At 39.4% G+C, this 22197-nt stretch overlaps 1 pseudogene; it reads left to right on the top strand.

Moving 5' to 3' along the window:
* Positions 1-618: 618 nt before the first annotated feature.
* On the top strand, positions 619-1469 carry LOC132211407 (nucleophosmin-like; annotated as a pseudogene).
* The last annotated feature ends 20728 nt before the right edge of the window (positions 1470-22197 follow it).

The raw sequence follows: 22197 nt of genomic DNA, 5'->3' as shown, positions 1-22197 counted from the left end.
TGGCATTATTCCCCATATGAACAACTGTAAGCCTACTCTTGCCAGATCTATGAGGGCAAAAACTAAAAGGGAAACCAAAGAAAGCTGAAATTGGAGTGAGAAGTTTATATGGCATAATGGCATAGTGAGATTATGAGAACCATAGAAGTTATTCTTGGATGCTAATTTTCACTAAAATAACTACTCATGTCCAGGTGCATCAGAGGTTTTACTGATGACCCATTTCAACATAAACTCAGACATCTCATTAGAAGGAAATCATTAAAGCCTCTTTGTAAACTATATCAGAAGAAATATTTTGTTTTGTGGATCTTCATTTCAATGGGCAAAAGCCTGTTTCATTTCAAATTAACCCAACTACATTGATAAATCATACCTGTTTGTAGAATTTGGCCCTCAGCTAGAAAATCAGCTGATAAGAAAGAGAAACATTACCCTTAGATCATATTTTCTATCTATATATTCCACCATAAAGATAGTATCAAAATAGTACATTGACATTTCTATACAGAAATGACTCTGGCCCTGGTGTTTCTGTCCCGAGTGTCTGTTCTGTGGAAAAGAAATCTTTCACTGCCGTCTGCCTTCTCTCCCATGGAAGTGTGTGCCACCACCCCCATGGAAGATTCCATGGACATGGACATGACCCCTATGAGGCCCAAAAACTATATTTTTGGTTGTACACCAAAGGAGAGCAAAGATTACCACTTTAGGGTGGATAATGATGAAAATGAGCACCAGTTATCTTTACAGTTGGTCAGTTTAGGGGCTGGTGCAAAGGATGAATTAACTGCACATTGTTGAAGCTGAGGCAATGAATTATGAGGCAGGTCAGTTAAAATAACACTGGCAACTTTAAAGGTGTGTGTTCAGCCAACAGTTTCTTTTGGTGGCTTTGAAATAGCACCACCTACTGCCTTCCAATTGAAATGTGGTTCAGGGCATGAGCATCTTAGTGGCAGCACTTAGCAGCTGTGGCGGAAGATGCAGAGTCAGAAGATGAAGAGGAGGAGGTCATGAAACTCCTAAGTATATCTGGAAAGCATTCTGCCACTGGAAGTGGTAGTAAGATTCCACAGAAAAAAGTAAAACTTGCTGCTGCTGAAGAAGATGATGATGATTTTGAGGATGAGGAAGCTGAAGAAAAAGCTCCAGTAAAGAAATCTGTACGAGATACTCCAACCAAAAATGCACAAAACTCAAACCAGAATGAAAAGGACTCAAAACCATCAACACGAATTCTAACACACACACACACACACACACACACACACACACACACACACACACACACACACAAAACAAACTCATAAAACACCAAAAAGACCTAGTTCTGTAGAAGACATTAAGGCAAAAATGCAAGCAATTATAGAAAAAGATGGCTACCTTCCCAAAGTGGAAGCCAACTTCATCAATTATGTAAAGAATAGCTTCTGATGACTGACTAGTAGGCTATTCAAGATTTCTGACAGTGAGGAAGTCTCTTTAAGAAAATAATTTAAACGGTTTATTAAAATTTGCCATCTTATTTTATTTCTGTAACAGTTCATATCTGGCTGATTTTTTAATAATATATATAGAGAAATTTCCCTACCATATCTGATACATGTTGTCCAGGTTCCATTGCTAAGACTGTGTTGACCAAAATGCCTGTTTAGTTCTTTAAGATGGAAATCCTCCCTTTGTTTGGTTTTAATTATGGAAGTAGAGGCCCAGTGCACAAATTCGTGCACAGGCCAGCCAGGGGGAGGGGTCACGGGTGATTGGCAGGCCAGCCCCAACATTTGCATATTAGCCTTTTATTATATAGGACTAGAGGCCTGGTGCACAAACAATTGTGCACTCAGGGGGGAGGGGGGTCCCTCAGCCCAGTCTGTGCCCTCTCACAGTCTGGGACCCCTCAGGGGATGACCACCTGCTGGCTTAGGCCCGCTCCCTGGGGGATTGGGCCTAAGATGGCAATCAGTCATCCCTCTGGCAGCCTGGCAGCCCTCGGGAGATGTCCACTTGCCAGCGGGGAGGAGGCCTAAACTGCTGTTGGACATCCTTGGCACTGCTGAGGAGGCAGGAGAGGCTCCCACAACCACCGCTGTACTGGCAGCCATCAGCCTGGCTTGTGGCTGAGGGAGCTCCTCCCATGTGAGAGCGCCCTGACCACCAGAGGGCAGCTCCTGCATTGAGCGTCTGCCCCCTGTGTGTGTCAGTGTGTGTCATAGTGACCAGTCATTCCCAGTACTTCTGCTGTTAGGGTCAGTTTGCATTTTACCCTTTTACTATATAGGACAGAGGCCTGGTACACAAGTGGGGGCCGGCTGGTTTACCTTGAAGGGTGTCCCGGATCAGGGTAGGGGTCCCGCTTGGGTGCCTGGCCAGTCTGGATGAGGGATGATGGCTGTTTTCAGACTGGTCACACCCCCTTCAGGGTGGGGGTCCCCACTGGGATGCCTGGCCAGTCTGGATGAGGAGCTGAGGGCCGTTTTCAGGCTGGCGGGTGACTGAAGCTCCCAACCTCTCCTTTTTTTCTTTTTTTTTATTCTGGGATTTATTTACCTTCTATGGCTGTCACTGGAGCTGAGAGCAGGCTTTAGCTCTGAGGCCGGCTCCAGCTTGAGGCCTCGGCTGCTGAAAGCAGGTATCTGGGTTTGTTTAGCTTCTATAATTGAAACACTGTTGCAGCTCCAGCTCCGAGGCCAGCTGGCTGAAAGCAGGTTTCTGAGGGTTTGTTTAGCTTCTATAATTGCAACATTGTTTCTTAGAGTGAAGCTCAGAGGCCAGCAGCGGCAGGCGGGGAACCTTGGCTTCCTCCATCACTGTGGCAAGCAAGCCTCCTGCTCACTTCAGCTGCCTGGATGCCAGCCGCCATCTTAGTTGGCAGTTAATTTGCATATCATCCTGATTAGCCAATGGGAAGCATGTCAGAGGTATGGTTAATTACCATGTTTGTCTATTATTAGATAGGATGTTATGATAGGACATAGTAGTAGTGGTGGTCAGACAAATGGAAATGGTGGGGAGACAAAAATACACATGTGAAATAAACTCAGTGTTTTAATAAAGCTAAAAGAAAGACTCCATTTTCATAAAATATGTGGTATTCTTTTCCATATAAATGATATGGTGGCACATCATTCATTCATTCATGGAGGGCTTTCTACATGTCATGTGTGCATATGCTCAATGCTGGGCATTCTGAGTTGGGAGAGAGAGAAGAAGACATCAATTCTTACTTCAAAGAACACATTGTTCCACAGATATGTATTCTGAACATTTACTAATAATGTGGACTAGATGGATGTATTGAATCATAAATCTTTCCTAGCATTATATCTTTACTAATGCTATTGCTTTGTAAGATTGCTGACTGGCAAAGCTATAGTTTGGTCTAACTATGGGATATGGCCAGAGAAGATGGTCAATAGAAGAAATTATGTTTAGTATATAAAGCATTCCAATGCTCAACTTCAACAAGATTATCTTTTTACTTTCTGAAGACAGCTGCAATAAAGGAAGGACAAATTTTGTATTGATGGAGGCCTTAAGTTGGGTCATCTTTGGGGATAAAGTAATCCGAATCATATGAATGCTTCTGCTGCCATCATTTAATTTAGAAGCATTTATGTAAATTGCTAAGAAATTCACAAACAGACAACAGTATCTGGCCAACCCGGGAAATGACTGAGTGTTAAAATGGCTTGAATAAGAGTAGGGAGTAGTTTGGAGGTGGGGTTGACTCTGTGTCTCTGTAGGACTCTTTTCTTCCTGGACCCACACAATATTTTGTAAGCTGATGGAGGATAGATATGTATTAGATCAAGCCACATGAAAAAATAAAATTCCTAAATGATAATTATAATATTTTTCAGAAATATAGATATTTTTTATTTTTCAAAATCAACCAGTGTAAGAATACTTAAAATTTATTATTTAACTCTTACAAATACCTACTTCTATTTCTATATATTCCTAGATTTGCCTATCATTTCCATGTTTGTATACACATATGTATTTGTATATGTAAATCCTGTTTAATTTTGCATTTTGAATGCCAAGAAAAAGGATCTCATTTTTTGCCAATAGGGATAAAAAAAAAGGAAGATTATAAAAACTGTTCCTTTCAAGAAAAATTATTATAAAAATATTATGGAAAGATCTCAAATATATTATAGGTAATTTTGTTTCTTAAATAATGTATTCTGAATGCAAAATACCTTTAAAAAACAGTGGCTTTTGTCTTTACTCTCCTTCAATAACTGTTTACGTTAGGCCATAATAATGTGGACTGCCTCTGCAGAACTCGATAACAATAGCTGCCTAGTCTTTAGTACACCATATTTCTCCCTAAGCCAATATTTCTATATAGACTCCTTAATATGATATTTCTACAACATGAAATCAATTACCATTTATATGTTTAAAACAAAAATAACCAAAACATTAAAACTCTTATTTTTTAACATCGACTAAAGAATGAAGTCCCTATTTCTTAATAAGATATGTGAGACTCTTAATATTCCAACTCCAGTCTCTCAGTTTTTATTTCCCATTAAGAGTTTCAATGATGCCTCATATCCTAGCTATAATAAGTGCCTCAGTGCACTAAATGCATTTCATTATAACATCTTTTTTGTGTGTGTGTGTGTGTTTTTAAAGAAGCAACTCATCCAATATCTTATACATACTATCTACTTTGCTTAGAATACTCTTTTCTCCCCCTCATGGGCTGGTCCACTCCCACTTGATTTTCATGACCCAGAATTATTGTTTCCTGATAATCAAGTCTTTCTCATCTCCTACCTCTAAAATCCCATAGCACTTGCCCTGCTTATTGAATTATAACTATTCATTTATATGTCTGCATCCTTGTAAGGGAAGAAATGATTCTTCTGCTATTAGATATAATTCATGTTTTCATATTTTATTTGGGTCTACATTGAGGGAAAAGATAATTCTTCTATGTTCAGGTTTGGGTCTCTGAAAGTAAAATTGTCCATGTTGTCCATCAGCATGGAATACTATGCTGCTGTAAAAAGGAAGGAACTCTTACCATTTGCAATGGCATGGATGGAACTGGAGAGCATTATGCTAAGTGAAATAAGCCAGTCAATGAAGGAAAAATACCACATGATCTCACTCATTCATGGATAATAGAGACCATTATAAACTTTTGAACAATAATAGATACAGAGGCAGAGCTGCCTCAAACAGATTGTCAAACTGCAGCGGGAAGGCCGGGGAGGGCTGGGGGGCAGGAGGGAGGGGGGTAAGAGATCAACCAAAGGACTTGTATGCATGCATATAAGCATAACCAATGGACATAAGACACTGGGGGATAAGGGAGGCTAGGGGACTGTCAAGGGCGGGGGGGAAAAAAGGACACATATGTAATACCCTTTGTAATACTTTTATTCTTTGCATTACCATCTGGATTTTTTAAATAGTGGTTTTGTTAAATATGCTATTTAATTAAAAAATAAATAAATAAATAAAAATAAAAAAAGAAGAAGGCCTCTAAGTAAAGCTTTGACAAAAAAACAACACTCTGATTCTCAAGATAATGATTTTTACATATTACTAGGAGATTGTTCCTGCCTAGAAATTTGTGTGGTGTTCATTTCCATGTGGAGACTGACCAAGCGCTAAGAAGTATAAAACAATAAGTGCTTCAAATCCTTTGAGCTAAAAGAGAACCAATCCAGATGGTAATTGAATTAATATGGAGCCTTCATCCTCTAAGAAAAAATTAATTATGGAAGATCAGGAATGTGTCCTTTGAAATAGCTTTTTGATGAATAAATTACATAAACACATTCACCATAAATATTCACCCATTTTACACGTGCACTTCAATGATTTTAGTAAAAGTGTTGTATGTACAATTGTAACCACAGGATCAGCTCAGTAACTACAGACCAAACCCACAAGTACGCAGCCAAAGCATGCTCAGAGGGGAAAACTTTGACCTCCAGCTGCATTCAGACCAAAGTTCTGCTCACCCAACACACACACACACACACACACACACACACACACACACACACACACACGACCAGGATATAACCCCAGAACTTGAAAACTGGAACCCTTTCAGAAGCAAAGGTTCTATTATCCAAGAAGATCCTGTGCTGACACCCCTTTACCTTAATGAATGGCCAAACCCCAAGTTCCTTTCATTAAAATGTGCCCCACCAGCACTTTAAAATTCTTTAACTTGCTCCAGGATGGATGTGAGGCACCATTAGGTCTCCCATCTTCTCAGCTGGTACCTTCTCAATAAGCCATTCCTTACTCCCAACTCTGATGTTTTCTGATTTAGCCTTTTGAAGCATAGGGCACACAAACTTGGGTTAAAGGACACAGTTATCACCACTATCCAGTTTTAGAACATTAGCATCACCACAACAATATTTTTTCTGACTACTTGTGGCCAATCCCTGTTCAGATCCCCAGTGCTAGGAAGCCACTGATTTATTTTCTGGGTCAGTGATGGCGAACCTATGACATGCGTAAGAGGTGACACGCAAACTCATTTTTTGGGCTGACTTTTCTTTGTTAAATGGCATTTAAATATATAAAATAAATATCAAAAATGTAATCTTTGTTTTACTTTGGTTGCAAATATCAAAAAAGTTCTATATGTGACACGGCACCAGAGTTAAGTTAGGGTTTTTCAAAATGCTGACACACTGAGCTCAAAAGGTTCGCCATCACTGTTCTAGATATAGATTTGCCTTTTCTGGACATTTCATGTAAGTGGAATCATAAAATATCTAATCTTTTGCTTCTGGCTTCTTTCACTTAGCCTAATGTTTTTGAGCTTCACATTGTAGCATGTATCAGCAGTTTATTCCTTTTTAATTGCTAAATGGAACCTTTTGTCTGATATGCCACATTTGTTTATCTTTTCACAAAATGACGGACATTTGAATTGTTGCCAGTTTGGGGTTATTATAAATAATGCCATTATGAACATTCAGATACAAGTCTTTTTATGAACATATATTTTCATTTTTTTCAAGTAGAGTCCTAGGAGTGGGGTTGTTATTGGACAAAATAAGGGGGGCCCTCTTCCCACTGGGTGCTGCTGGGGGTGGAATTCTTAGGATTTCCCAAGAAAAACAATTTTCTGAGACTTGCATGGGAGAATGAGTGATATTTATTTGTGTCGAATTAAATTTCTGTGTTTCTAAAGTCCCATTTCCCTTGGTGCAATCATAGAAGGAAGGTAGCTGGGGTTTCAGTGAAGCTAGAAGCAAAACTAATATCCAGAGTTTCCTTTTCGTTGGAGCTGGGTCCAGTTCAGGATCAGGCTAGTTACAGTCCATTAGTCCATTGCATGTGGGGGTCCTCATGGCCATGGGCCATGTGAGCAAATGTCAGGAAGCCAAGAGGACCCAAGAGCATAAGAGAGGGAACTTCCTTGTTTAGAGGGTAAGTATCCCAAATCTTCTGGGGCTTGCAGTGGCCACCCCCATTGTGGCCAATGACCAATGTCCCCAGGTGTGATTGCCATACAAGTACCTTCCCTGTGGCATCCCACCTGTACTGGGCATGTTTTATCTTCCCTTAGTCTAGTCCCTTCCCTTCAATGTTTTGCAGGAAGCGAGCCTATAAATTTCTGACCTTCCCTTTGCTCCTTTCCTATTATTATCAGGACTGCTTGTCATAGAGTATTTTTATGAAACAGATAAAATGTTTTCCAAATGGAGGTAATATTTTAAATTTTCACTGGCAATGAATGAAAGTTCCTGTTTCTCTCTATCTTCAAGAGTACTTGTCTTTTAAATTGTATTAGTTCTATAGAATGAAGTGAAATCTCACTGTAGTTTTAATTTACATTTCCCTAATGACTAGCATTTAGCATTTTTAGAGTGTTCATTAGCAATTCTTGTAGCATCTTTGGTGAAAATTATATTAAAATAACATTCAAATTTGTGTCCTTTTTCTTGTAATTGGTGTAAGACTTCTTTATGTATCCTGGATAAAACAGCCTCATAAGATACGAGTTGAAAATATTTTTCTCAGTCTGAATTTTGTATTTTTTTATTCTTTTCTTTTTTATGGTGTTTGTTGAAATACAGGTGTTTGTAATTTTTATGAAATCCAATTTATTTTTTTCAGTTATAAATTTAAAGAACATTTTTGCCCCACCCAATGTCACAAACATTTTCTGTTATGTTTTTTCTAAGTATTTTATAGTTTTAGCTCTTGCATTTAAACTATAATCCTTTTTCAAGCTGAAACCGGTTTGGCTCAGTGGATAGAGCATCGGTCTGTGGACTGAAGGGTCCCAGGTTCGATTCCGGTCAAGGGCATGTACCTGGGTTGCGGGCACATCCCCAGTGGGGGATGTGCAGGAGGCAGCTGATCGATGTTTCTCTCTCATCGATGTTTCTAACTCTCTATCTCTCTCCCTTCCTCTCTGTAAAAAATCAATAAAATATATTTAAAAAAATAAATAAAAAAATAAACTATAATCCTTTTTCACATCCCTGCTGGGGGATGTGGCTGGCTTGGGCAAGGGGCTGATGGCCGTTTGCAGGCTGGCCATGCACCCATCTGGATGAGGGTCCCCACTGGGGGAAGGTTGAGCCTGAGCAAGGGGCTGATGACTGTTTGCAGGCTAGCTATGCTCCCATGGGGTGAGGGTCCCCACTGGGGGGGGTATGGCCAGCCTGGGTGAGGGGCTAAGGGCCGTTTGGGGGCAGTTTGTAGGCAGCCAAGACCCTAGCTTTGTCCAGAAGGTCTCCAGAAGGTCTCCAGGTCTAATTAGCATATTACTCTTTTATTAGTATAGATGACTGAGAACGGGTCCCTTAGATAGCCTCAGAATGGTGCTGGTCACCAAAACAACAAAAGATCGAAGGGTTCAAACTTTCAGCCCTGATCAAGAATTTCAAGGCAAGTGCAGGGGCTGGAGATTAAGCTCTGTAAAAACTCTTGAACAGTGAGATTTAATAACTTTCCGGTTAGTGAGCACATCCAATTGCTGGAATGGTAATCACCCATTTCCATGGGGACAGGCACTTTGGGATCTCACCCTATGTAACTCTTCATCAGATTTTCATCTTCACAATCCTATATTCATTCACATTGCAGCATGTAAAATGCCCTATTATATGTTATCATTTGTATTGTTCTTTATAACAAACCTGTAAACGGATGTAAAGGTTTTTCAGAACTTTGTATACCTTTCTAACAAATGATCAAATCCAGGAGGGAATCCTGGGAACCTCTGATTTATAGTTCCTATTCTAACCATCTGCAAGTTGGAAAGGACTAAACATTTGTGTATATTCATCATGTCCTTTCCAAGTAGCCCTCCATTAATATTTAGAAAATACTTTACGAAACCCCAATTTGCATCAGCTATCCTAAGAAACCAAGAGGGGGAGGGGGGCTTTTGTACCTATTAGATCCAGAGCTATATTCTGGAAGCATTTTGTGTGGGCCATAGGTCAGGACCTGCAGGAATGAAAATGTGAGAAATAAAAAGAGGAGATAAAATTTAAGACATTATATTGGAATCATTGACCAGGAGCCTTTCTCATTCTGAGATTTTATTTTCTAAACCAACAGTTGAAGAGTTTGACATTCATTTTCCAAGAGTGGCTATTTTACATGCTCTTGATAGGATGAAATTACACTCTATCTTAATGCCAGAGATATAGATTCTTAAAAATAAGTTAACATGAGAAAGTCAACATAATGAGTCTTCATTTCTATTCAACTATGAATTTGTATGGTTTAATATTTTCTATATACATATTTCTTATTTCTTGTCACTGACATTTGATGCCTGTACATGTCAGACTGTTGGTTCATCAGGTAGTCTGTGTTTGTTGAATTCGTCTGTCATTGCTGATCCATCAGAAACACACAGTACCATATGTCAGTTTGCTTAATGAAGCAGGAAAGAAGTTCATTGGAGAAAAGAATCCTAGAGCATTATTTGTGTAGTATTTGTCTCTCAATGGAGTTTTTATATTTCTACAATGTTGTTTCCTTTTTCCTGCTCTTGATAATTAAAAATGGTTATGACATTTTAGTTGATGCAACATGAAATGTCATTTTCCAAAATCTGTAAGTGATTATTTTAGGCTCTGAACCAGGTATTCTTTTTTTTTAACATAACAGTTAAACACTGCTCATCCCTTTATATACAGTTCATTTTATCCTATAGCACAAAAGTCTGACTAGAACAGCTATGCCCAGTTCTAGTCTCAAAAGGAGCATTGGCTGCTACTCTGTGTGCAGAATGGAGAGGAGTATGTGAATTTGGAATGATTTATGTTGGCAGGTTCAAGTCAAGTGTTAGCTTATTGGGGAAAGAATCTGAGTAGATTTAGGGACTAAATTTTTACTGCTTCACTCATATGTAGAAAATATTCAGCAGTATCAACACCAACAATAGGATACACGCTACTGCTCATATTTTAAAATCTTTGCTATTAAAAAGTTCTGGCTAAAGGTTGCACATTTCACACCCTGGCTCATTTTCACACCTTCAGCAACCAGAAAAGCATATAGTCTGCTGGTCTAGGTGAATCTAATATAATTCCTTGGTGAGAGCATTCGTAAATGTTGGTAGATGGTGACTTCTCTAGTGAACACAGTACTTGACAGATGCTTTTTCAAAGACAATGAAAAACATTTATTCAAGCAAATGATGATGTAAATGGCACTTCTTAAGCTTGTGTTTCTCCAGAACAGTGTTCCTGAAGAACATGGGATTACTGATGTTCAATATTGCCCTCAAGGAATTGTAATTAAATGTTTTTAAAAAATCACTCACATTTCAAGTTTTCTAAGTCTTGCAATAGACCCCTCTTGTTGCTTCTTCCATCTTATTTTTGTAGTTATTCATTTTTGTCCCTAGAAAAGTAAGTAAATCTATTTTTATATCTTAATAAAGCCATTGTACCAATACAACAATAATTTTTATTCTATAAAACTTATTCTTTGTAGTCATTGTTGTAATGTATACTATTCTTCTCACAGAACATATGAGAGGGATAAGAAACTATGCAACCTATGCCAATAATGTCACAGTCTCATTAAAATATGCTTTTAATAGTAAAATATTAGCAATGTACTTTCTGGAACTTAATCTGTATTTAATGACACAGAAGTCAGGATTCTTGGTAGTCTGATTTTAAATGTGAGACAATAAGCAGTGTTGAAATTAAACTTTGAAATAGCTATGCTATCAATGGCAACTTACAGCCTCAGTACTGATACAGATATGTTACAGATTATTAAAATGCTTATTATGCTAGTGGGTGGATTTTCATTCCTGATGTTTTGATTACAGAAAAAGTCTTTTGAGTGAGGGAAAATAAATCATAGATTTCATATAAACTGGGAACAATTTACCCACTACAGAGAGAAGCAGTACTTGACATTGCAATTTCTTATCTCCTCACCTCATTTCAGCAGTGTGTTTTTAAAATTTTTGACTCATGTTAATATTAGTACACACCATGACTATTTTCTAGCATTAGAAACAGTTTTTTATTTATTAATTAAGGTATTACATGTGTGTCCTTATCGTCCCATTGCTCCCCCACCCCCACCCCCACCCCCATTCATGCCCTCACCCCCCCCCCCCCCGTTGTCTGTGTCCATTGGTTTGGCTTATATGCATGCATACAAGTCCTTTGGTTGATCTCTCCCCCTTACCCCCACCCTCCCCTACCTTCCCTCTGAGGTTTGACGGTTTGATTGATGTTTCTCTGTCTCTGGATCTGTTTTTGTTCATCAGTTTATGTTGTTCATTATATTCCAAAAATGAGTGAGATCATGTGATATATATTTTTCTCTGACTGGCTTATTTCACTTAGCATAATGCTCTCTAGTTCCATCCATGCTGTTGCAAATGGTAAGAATTCTTTCTTTTTTTACCACAGCATAGCATTTCATTGTGTGGATGTACCAGTGTTTTAATCCACTTATTTGCTGATGAGCACTTAAGCTGTAGAAACAGTTTTTATCCTGTTGATAGTCTGCATCCTAGACAGTGGGGAAACTATCCTCTGAGTGTTGAAGAAAGGAATTATGAACTATGTCCACATTCATTTCCTTTAAAGTCAAATGAGCATTTATGATTTAAAAAAATTAATGATTATCTGTAATTGTTGGAATATAAATACATATACATGAACATAGTCTCATACATTTATGTATTCACTGTATTAACTGACCCTTATGCATCATAAGGCATTCATTCATTCATCCCTTCCACATACATTATACACTTATAATGGATACAGTGGTATTTTGGATACTTGTAACCAAGTTGAACAGGTGCCTTTTTCAGAGAAGATATTTTTACTTCTTGGCACATGTGATGAGGCTACATATTCATAAATACCATATAGATGACTTATGTAGATGAATGCCACTTTGCTTTTTAACCAAAAGATATATAATTTATGGAACAAAAATTGTAGTCTATTTATATCAGGCTACAAAATTCTTCCAAGTCTACTTTCATAAGTAACTGATATGCAAGTGGATGTATAGGATGCAGATGTAATGTTTAATTAGGTGAAAATTTCAATTTGAAGGGGGATGCCTGTGCTATAGTTGGAAGTAAGATGGAGTGGTAAGTTGTGGTGATTAAGAACATGACATTGAACTTAACCTGCCAAGGCTAGAACCTGACTCTGTATTGACTGTCACCTTGGGAAATTACAATGCCTCAAGGCTTTCTTCCATCTGTTAATTTGCATGAGGATGATTATAATAACTAGTTCTATAGAACTATGTACAAATTGAAGGAGATCATACACATAAATCTCTTAGCATAGTGTCTGACCTGGAGTAAACCCTCAGTAACTTAACCATTTTCATTATTACGGGTTCATACATAAAACATTTTTGACTTGGAAACCTCCAAAACTCTTTTAGTTTAGTTATTGCTTAATACGGATATTGAACTTTAGCATTTTTAAATGGTCAAGAAATATGACAATTTTGTAACTGTATCAAATAAATATGTAGGTTATAAAATGGTATGTGGCAAATTATACTAGATCTACACTTGATCTTAGCCAAAAGGCTAAGAAGCAATAAAATTAAATTAAGCCTAAAGGAACATATTTTAAAGACATGATGTTCTAGTTATAGATTTCTGTATAAGTGACTGACAATGGAGATTCATTTCTCTGCTTTTCATGTGTTATAATTATACTTCCAATGGGAAAGAGTCTAAGAAGAATGGTAAAAGATAGCTCCTAGGATGCGGGGTGTTATTCTATCTTGAAATGACATTTTAATTCCTTGTTTTTAACTCTTCTGTTGACTTATCAGGACCTGTTACAGTAAACAGGTTCTAGGCAGCGATGTGACTGAGAACATTAGAGAGGAGAATGTGTTTCCAACAATTGGGAGATGAATTGTACAAACGAAATCAGATACATTCCTTAAGGCTCAATTCAAATATTACCTGCATTCTTACGTTTCTCTAACTTCTTTTAAGAATTTCATATCCCTTCATCTCTACATTCACATTTTTTTGGTACTTATAGCTCTTTATTATATATATATTTTTTTTTTTTTAAATTAAATCTTTATTGTTCAGATTATTACATTTGTTCCTCTTTTTTTCCCCCCCCCATAACTCCCCTCCTCCCAGTTCCCGCCCCACCCTCTACCCTCACTCCCCACCCACTGTCCTCATCCATAGGTGCACGATTTTTGTCCAGTCTCTTCCCACATCTCCCACACCCCTTTCCCCCCCAAGAATAGTCAGTCCATTCCCTTTCTATGTCCCTGATTCTATTATAATCACCAGTTCATTCTGTTCATCAGATTATTTATTCACTTGATTCTTAGATTCACTTGTTGATAGATGCATATTTGTTGTTCATAATTTGTATCTTTACCTTTTTCTTCCTCTTCCTCTTCTTAAAGGATACCTTTCAGCATTTCATATAATCCTGGTTTGGTGGTGATGAACTCCTTTAGCTTTTCCTTATCTGTGAAGCTCTTTATCTGACCTTCAATTCTGAATGATAACTTTGCTGGATAAAGTAATCTTGGTTGTAGGTTCTTGGTATTCATCACTTTGAATATTTCTTGCCATTCCCTTCTGGCCTGCAAAGTTTCTGTTGAGAAATCAGCTGACAGTCGTATGGGTATTCCCTTGTAGGTAACTGGGTTTCTTTCTCTTGCTGCTTTTAAGATTCTCTCTTTATCTTTTGCTCTTGGCATTTTAATGATGATGTGTCTTGGTGTGGTCCTCTTTGGATTCCTTTTGTTTGGGGTTCTCCGCGCTTCTTGGACCTGTAAGTCCATTTCTTTCACCAGGTGGGGGAAGTTTTCTGTCATTATTTCTTCAAATAGGTTTTCAATATCTTGCTCTCTCTCATCTTCTGCTGGCACCCCTATAATTCTGATGTTGGTATGCTTGAAGCTGTCCCAGAGGCTCCTTACACTATCCTCGCATTTTTGGATTCTTTTTTCATTTTGCTTTTCCGGTTGGATGTTCTTTGCTTCCTCGCATTTCAAATCATTGACTTGATTCTTGCGCTCCTCTGGTCTGCTGTCGGGCGTCTGTATAATATTCGTTATTTCAGTCCGTGTATGCTTAATTTCTAGTTGGTTCCCCAATATAAGATCGAGGGTCTTATTAGTTTTCGTGTAGATCTCATTAAGTTTATCGGCAGCTTCTAAACAGTTCTTGAGAGACCTTAAAAGTGTGGTTCTGAACTCTATATCTTCCTTTGACAATTTTGTCCTGTTTCTTTGTCTCCGCATTTTGTTATGCTCCCTTGGTGCACCCCCTAGTGGTCTTTGTTCGCAGTCTTATAGTTAAATCTTGATTGTTGTAGCTAATCCCAGGGAGGGTTTGACCTCCAGGCCAAGTGGCTATGAGAATCAGCTGTGTCAGCAGTGAGAGAACTTCTGTCCTCTAGGGAGGTGCTAATCTAGCCTTTGCCTGAGGCTATCCGGCAAATGCCTCTGTGCAGGGCTTAGGTAGGGCGGGTCGAACAGGATCAACAGGGTGGGCCGGAGAGAGCAGTTATGGCGGCTCTCAGTCCTATCTCCAGGGGCTCTGCCTCTCTGAGTCCCAGCCCCCGCTGCAAAGCTCGGAGAGAAAGCTGCACTTGCTCTGACCGAAGCCAGACAGTCCCGCTTCTCCCGTTTGAGTCTGGGTCCCTAAAGACTCGCCCGGATATGGTGCTCAGAGTCTGCGACTCCTTCCCGATTGAAAACAACAACCGCGCCCTCCACCGCCAGCCCGCTCCGCGCACTCCGCACCTCAGAATTTGACTTCAGCACTGCGCCTCCTCTGAGTGTCCATGTGCGTTTCTCTTTCCTCCTAGTTGTAGGACTTCCACTCAGCCAGCGTTCCTGTGGTTCTGGGTGATGTCCCTTCCGTCTTTTAGTTTCACTTTTGAAGTAGTTGTTCAAGGCAGCAAACTCCGGCGTTAACCTATGCCGCCATCTTGGTTCTCCTCTTTATTATATATTTTAACTTCCTGACCTTAAGATCACAGACTAATCAAGTCTTAATGGGCCTTTCAGTTCCAAATTTGATAATTTGATTATTTACATGTACTATAAGTATGTAGGTTTGCATTTTTTGATACCTTGTTTCATAAAGGATTTAGGGAAAGAGTGCATAAACAGAAATATGACCAGGAGGATAATAGAATAGAACTCATCTTAGTGTGACTGAAGCATGAAAAATAAATGCAAGGTATCTGAGTGAGCGATAAAAATCACTTCTGTGAACACAAAAATTTTACAAAGGAAATTATTTAGAAAAAGTTTTCATTGCTTTTCTATCAAGAAGCAAGGCATGGAATATGACCACTATGGAAACTTTGGGGGGAAGAGAAGAGTTGGCTGAGTAGCTTTTATGATGGGAGAGTTGAGAGCAGATCTTGTGTTGACAGTGACCAACATTCCTAGAGGTTATTATACATGGGACATGTTTCTCATAGACCCAGGGGTGGGCAAACTTTTTGACTCGAGGGCCACAATGGGTTCTTAAACTGGACTCAGAAGAAGGAGCTGCGGCCGTGTTTCCCGACGTCGCCATGTTAACACTGCTGCTGGTGAAAAAGCGGAGGGGAGAGCAAGAGAACCCTCCGCTCTTTTGGCTCCGCGGGCCGGATAGAACAGCCGAACGGGCCGGATCTGGCCCGCGGGCCGTAGTTTGCCCACGGCTGGACTAGACACATCCATACAGGAGAGAGTGAGTGTGTGGTCATCTCACCTCTCATCTCTTCGGATCAACGGTAATTGAGAGTGGTCTTTAACATAAAGATAATTGTCCATGGATTGAGAAAGGTGTCACCAAAGACTGCTACCTAGATCACGGGAATTGAGAAGAGAGGGATCCAGCAGAGAACCAATAAAGAACAAATAATAGTACCCTAAAAGGCTGGGTGTCAGCTTTAACCACTTTCCAGACCCACCCAGAGACTTCTCCTTTAGCATCTGCCAAACAAAAGAGAAAGAAATGTCAACAAAGTCAGGGTTACCCTATTTTACTATAATTATTCGCTTTCCTCAGTTTAGATTCTGGGGGAAAATGAAATTGCATCCAGCAAATGAAGAACAATTCTCAGAAAATAATTTCTTTGTAAACAAATCTATGCCATTTCTTTATGTTCCCTTGATATATATATTTTTAATCTAAGAATATATCTATGGAGTAAGAAAATATGAGAACAGAATTTTCTTCGATGATGGTTATTTTTTAATTTAAGATTTGGTGAGAAATTGAAGTACAGCAGTATTATAAGACTGATGATAAAGAAGCTTAGATTCTTCTTTACTAAATATATAGTATGAAGCCCTAAGAAATGTAAAAGTTTCTGGTTTTCTTTTTTTTAAGCTATTTGAGGTCACATTAAAGAACCTTTTAAGCGGGGCTCTCACGGAACTTACATGGTATATTTACATAGTATTATAACATGTGGTTAAACTATTATAAATACTATTTGCATGTCTAGTCAGATATTGTTATTTCCATTAAAACTAAATATACTCTTGCCACTTGGTAGAGTAATTGTAATAGTGTAATAAATAGGCACATTGGAATTTTAAAAGATAAAATTTTCTCCATAGCAGACTTAGTAGACATACAAATAAAGTTTTTTTAATAGACTCATAGAAACAGAGACCAAAAGGATGGTTACCAGAAGGAAGTGGTGGTAGGGGTTGAAATGGTGAAGGGGAATATAGTCAATAATATTGTGATAAGATTGTATGGTGACAGATGATTATGAAAACTAGTGGGTCAAAAACATTGTAAGATATAAAAATGTCAGGTCACTATATTGTACTTATAGCTCTTTAGTACTTATAGCTCTAACCTATAATAATAAAAGTGTAATATGCTAATTAGACTGGACGTCCTTCCAGACGATCTTCTGGACGAAGCTGGGGCTGTGAAGGAAGCCCGGGTCCCAGATGCCAGAGGGAAGCTGGTGCCGGTAGCCAGGAGAAGCAAGGCCTACTCTTGCATGAATTTCATGTATTGGGTTTCTAGTATAACTATATAATATTATACTAGGGGCCCGGTGCACGAAATTCGTGCACTGGGTGGCGGGGGGGGGGGGAGTGTCCCTCAGCCCAGCCTGCCCCCTCTCACATACTGGGAGCCCTCAGGCGTTGACCCCCATCACCCTCCAATCGCAGAATCGGCCCCTTGCCCAGGCCTGATGCCTCTGGCCTAGGCGTCCGGCCCGGGCAGCGGGGACCCGCAGCAGCAGGGGCCCCACGATCATGGGCTTCGCTTTAGGCCCAGGCAAGGGACCCCTAGCTCCTGGGACTGCCAGCTTCGACCGTGCCCAGCTCCCATCGCTGGCTCCACCCCTACTTCCTGCTATCACTGGCCAGGGCGGAAAAGGCACCTGATTCTCCGATCATGGCTGGGGGGCAGGGCAAAGGCGGCCCCAGGGCCGCCTTTGCCCTGCCCCCCAGCTCTTAGCTCCCCCCTGGGTTTCTGATCACTGTCAGTGGCAGGGGGCTTCTTCCTGCTTTCCCTTTCGCCTCCCTGCATTGTGCCTACATATGCAAATTAGCCACCATCTTGTTGGCAGTTAACTGCCAATCTTAGTTGGCAGTTAATTTGCATATAGCCCTGATTAGCCAATGAAAAGGGTAGCTCGTACGCCAATTACCATTTTTCTCTTTTATTAGTGTTGATACTTACATTTTAAAAAATAGTAAATAAATCATTAATGGTACTTGGTGAAGTATTAAAATTACTGCAGTGTCTACTCTTAATACTAATGTAAACCAGAAACTTGAGCCATATTCTAACCCATTGGTTTCCAAAATGGTCTGCAACCAGCTGGAATCTATATATATAAAAGCCTAAGTGACCGAACGACCAGTCGACTGGTCACTATGAAGTGCACTGACCGCCAGAGGGCAGATGCAGTAGTTGCCCCCTGGTGGTCAGTGTGCTCTCACAGCCAACCTCCCATGATCCCTCCCCACAAAGGACCCCACCTGTGTACGAATTTGTGCACTGGGCCTCTAATGCTTTAATGAAAGTAAACAAATAAATATGAATGTCTCTGTTTCACACTCAGAGATTATGATTTTATTTCTTCAGGGTAGAGATTATGACTTCATTTTGCGGGGAGGGTGGAACTAAGCTTTGAAATTTTTAAAAATTTCCAAAGTGATGCAAATGTGCAAAAGTTTTGGGAACTTCTGAGGTAGACAATCATTCTTGTTTTTCAGTGTCTGCCCTTGTGTAGCAGAAACAATTTTCTAGTCATTAATGAGATTGCTAATTCTGTAATGAAACAAAACCAAAGCTCCATTCCTTTCCATAAGCAGAATTAACAGGTCAATTCCAGAAAGGTATACAGTAGGTTTAATGTTTCACAAACTTAAATGTTCCACAAAGGGAAACTCTATATTAGTGATAATAAATATAGTTAACTAGCTTTGTGTCTAATTTAAAATGTATCACATAATTTTTCTTTTTTTGTTAAATGTATTGAGGTGACAAGTGAAATTTAATATGGGCTCAATACTAAACCCAGATTTGGCTGCCTGTTGCTTGAAAGCTAATACTCAAGATACAGGGTCTGAAATCAAGTTTATCCAAGAGCCAGCAGCTGGAGAATATGGGGGATTTCCTGTCACAAAGACTATCTGAACATTTCAGTACAGGCAGGGGTTTTTATGAGCAAGGAAGGGGAATGCAGAATGAAGGAAACAGGAGAGGGCTGTAAGCTCTTGTTAACGATGGTCTGGTTCCGCGGTTGGCAAACTGTGGCTTGCAAGCCACATGTGGCTCTTTGGCCCCTTGAGTGTGGCTCTTCCTAAGCCTTAGGAGTATCCTAATTAAGTTAATAACAATGTACCTACCTATACAGTGGGACCTTGACTTACGAGTTTAATTCGTTCAGAGACTGAGCTCATTAAGGAGCTCATTAAGGAGCTCGTTAGCTCAAATTACTCTATCAACTCAATGCAAAAAAATCGGCAGAGAGAAACTGGTATCTCAAAAAACTTGTTAGTCTGGACACTCGTAAGTCAAGGCCCCACTGTATAGTTTAAGTTTAAAAAATTTGGCTCTCAAAAGAAATTTCAATCATTGTACTGATGATATTTGGCTCTGTTGACTAATGAGTTTACCGACCACTGGTCGGTTTGGTCTGGTTTTCCTTTAAGGTGAACAAATCTCTTGGAGCCAAATGACTGAAGACTGGGGTCTACTTCCTTTGAGGTTAACTCCTAGAATCCTATGAGCAAACAGGCTGTTCAACAGTAGTCAGAGACCATTGTAATTAGCTAATTATTAATACTAGGGAAGGCCAGACATGATAGGCACGTCATTTGGGCAGCTTCACCAGAAGGCTGCAATTTTGCACTCCACAGGGAATCATCAGCCTATTCCCTGAAAAAAAAACTGGGTGAAGATAGACACATACCCAATAAAGCTGGGGTGATGAGGGAAGGTACTTGTCTGTCAATCACACCTGTGAACAGAAATCATTGGCCAGAATGGGTGCAGCCACTTCAGGCACATGAAAATTTGGAAATACATAATCTCCTAAACAAAGGAGTTCTTGGTATGCTTAGCTCGTGACTCATGCTCTTTTATCCTGCTTCCTTGCATTCTCCCCTTTGGCTCATGGCCATGCAGAGCCCACGCACAAAGGATTCAAGGACTCCATTGGGAAACACAAGCTAAGCTGTGGCCAGACTGGACCTGGTTCTGGCGTGAAAAGGAAAAGTTGAACACGGATTCTGATTTTAGCTTTACTGAAGCTCCAGCCACACTTCTTCTTTGGTGGGACAGAGGGAAGTAGGATTTTGGACACTCAGGGGTTCGATGCCTTGCAAATAAAAATCATTCGCTCTGCCATGCATCTCAAAAAATTCCTTTTCTTGGGATATCACAAGAATTCTACTCCCATGGGGAACTGACAGGATGAGGCCCTCTCCCTGCCATTAACAGTGACATATGACTTTACAAGTCACCATTTACAGAAACAATGTTAAAAGAATCATGGGGTGGGTTACAAAAGCAAATCATATCCAAGTCTTTATATGACTAATTTTTTACCCAGGTATTAGAGAGCAGAAAACTGCTTTCCATAAAAAGTAGTGTCCTGAGAAAGACAATCCTTTGTAGGGGAGGAAACTTTTGAGACATAGAGAGATTGGCAGTAAACATAATCAACAGGGACTTGTATACTGAAGAATTCTGATTTTTTAAAAAATTATTTTTTAAATATATATTTTATTGATTTTTTTTACAGAGAGGAAGAGAGAGGGATAGAGAGTTAGAAACATCAGTGAGAGAGACACATCAATCAGCTACTTCCTGCACACTCCCTACTGGGGATGTGCCCGCAACCAAGGTACATGCCCCTGACCAGAATCGAACCTGGGACCATTCAGCCCGCAGGCCAATGTTCTATCCACTGAGCCAAACCGGTTAGGCAGAATTCTGATTTTTTAACTTGAATAAAATAGTGAGAAATGAGTAAAGGTTAACACATATACAAGATCAGTTTTGTGTTTTATAAATGTTATCCTGGAGTCTGTGTAGCATGACTTGAAGAGAGTAGTAGTAGAAAATGAAAGACTAACTTTATTATATTGCTTTATTCCAGGTGTGTTAGGGCATTAGATTTATGATTTGCAAGAGAGGAAAGTTTTGCCCAGCTGGTATTGCTCAATGGTTGAACGTTGACCCATGAACCAAGAGGTCAATGGTTCAATTCCCGGTCAGGGCACATGCCTAGGTTGTGGGCTTGATCCCCAGGATGTGCGGGAGGCAGCTGATCAATGTTTCTATCTCTCCCTTTCTCTCCCTCTCCCTTCATATCTCTCTCTCCATTTCTCTCTCTCTCTCCCACTCTCTCGCTCTCTAATAAAAACTTATTTTTTAAAAAGAAAGAGTATAAGGTTTTCAACACTATTAATTAAGTAGAGATCAGCATAATATAATGTTATTTAGATATAAGGCTATTGAAACAGGGAAATCTAGAATTGAGCCATGTGGTTGTTCAGAAAACTAGTAGCAGATAAGTACTAATCATCAAGACTTAGAATAAAAAAGGTGGGCAGGTTCAGAAGAAAAGATTGTAGGGGGTCACTTCCATTTTTACCTGTTATTTTCAGTTACCTATAGCACACAAAGATAGTTTAACAGGCTGTTGGAACTCGACAAAGTCACTCTAAAAGCGCTATTAATTGGAAGTCACTATATACTTAAAACCATGGGATTAAATACATGTGTCCAAGGAAAGTTTGAAGTGAAGAGAAGAAAAAATAAACATAATACTCTGAGAAAACCAAACTGAGTGACGTGAAGGAAGAGAAACTGCATAGGAAATTAAGATAAATCTTTCACTGATTTCTGGAAAGAGAAAAAAAAAAAAGATAGTGGCTTTACAAGGGGTACCAGAGGAGTTTCAAGAAAAGCTCTCAATTATTTGGTGTATCAAATAATAAAATGACTAGAGACATCTTGCATTTGGTAACTAGAATCTTATTGAGAAAAGTATTTTAGAAATGAAAGTGAGATACGTTGAATGGGATCAAGAAATATGATTGTATGCAAATGCTAAAATACTTTTAAAGGTCCTTTATGATGGTGTGAATCATAAGCATGTGTATATGATGAATACAAAATGCACCTAAAGAGGCTAGAGAAAGCAGAAAAGAGATAATTTGATACTAATATTGGCTTCTGAGGAT

This window comes from Myotis daubentonii, chromosome 10 (genome assembly GCF_963259705.1).
Source record: "Myotis daubentonii chromosome 10, mMyoDau2.1, whole genome shotgun sequence".
Taxonomy (NCBI): domain Eukaryota; kingdom Metazoa; phylum Chordata; class Mammalia; order Chiroptera; family Vespertilionidae; genus Myotis; species Myotis daubentonii.
Note: the sequence above shows the minus strand (reverse complement) of the source record. Positions and strands in the feature narration are given on the sequence as shown.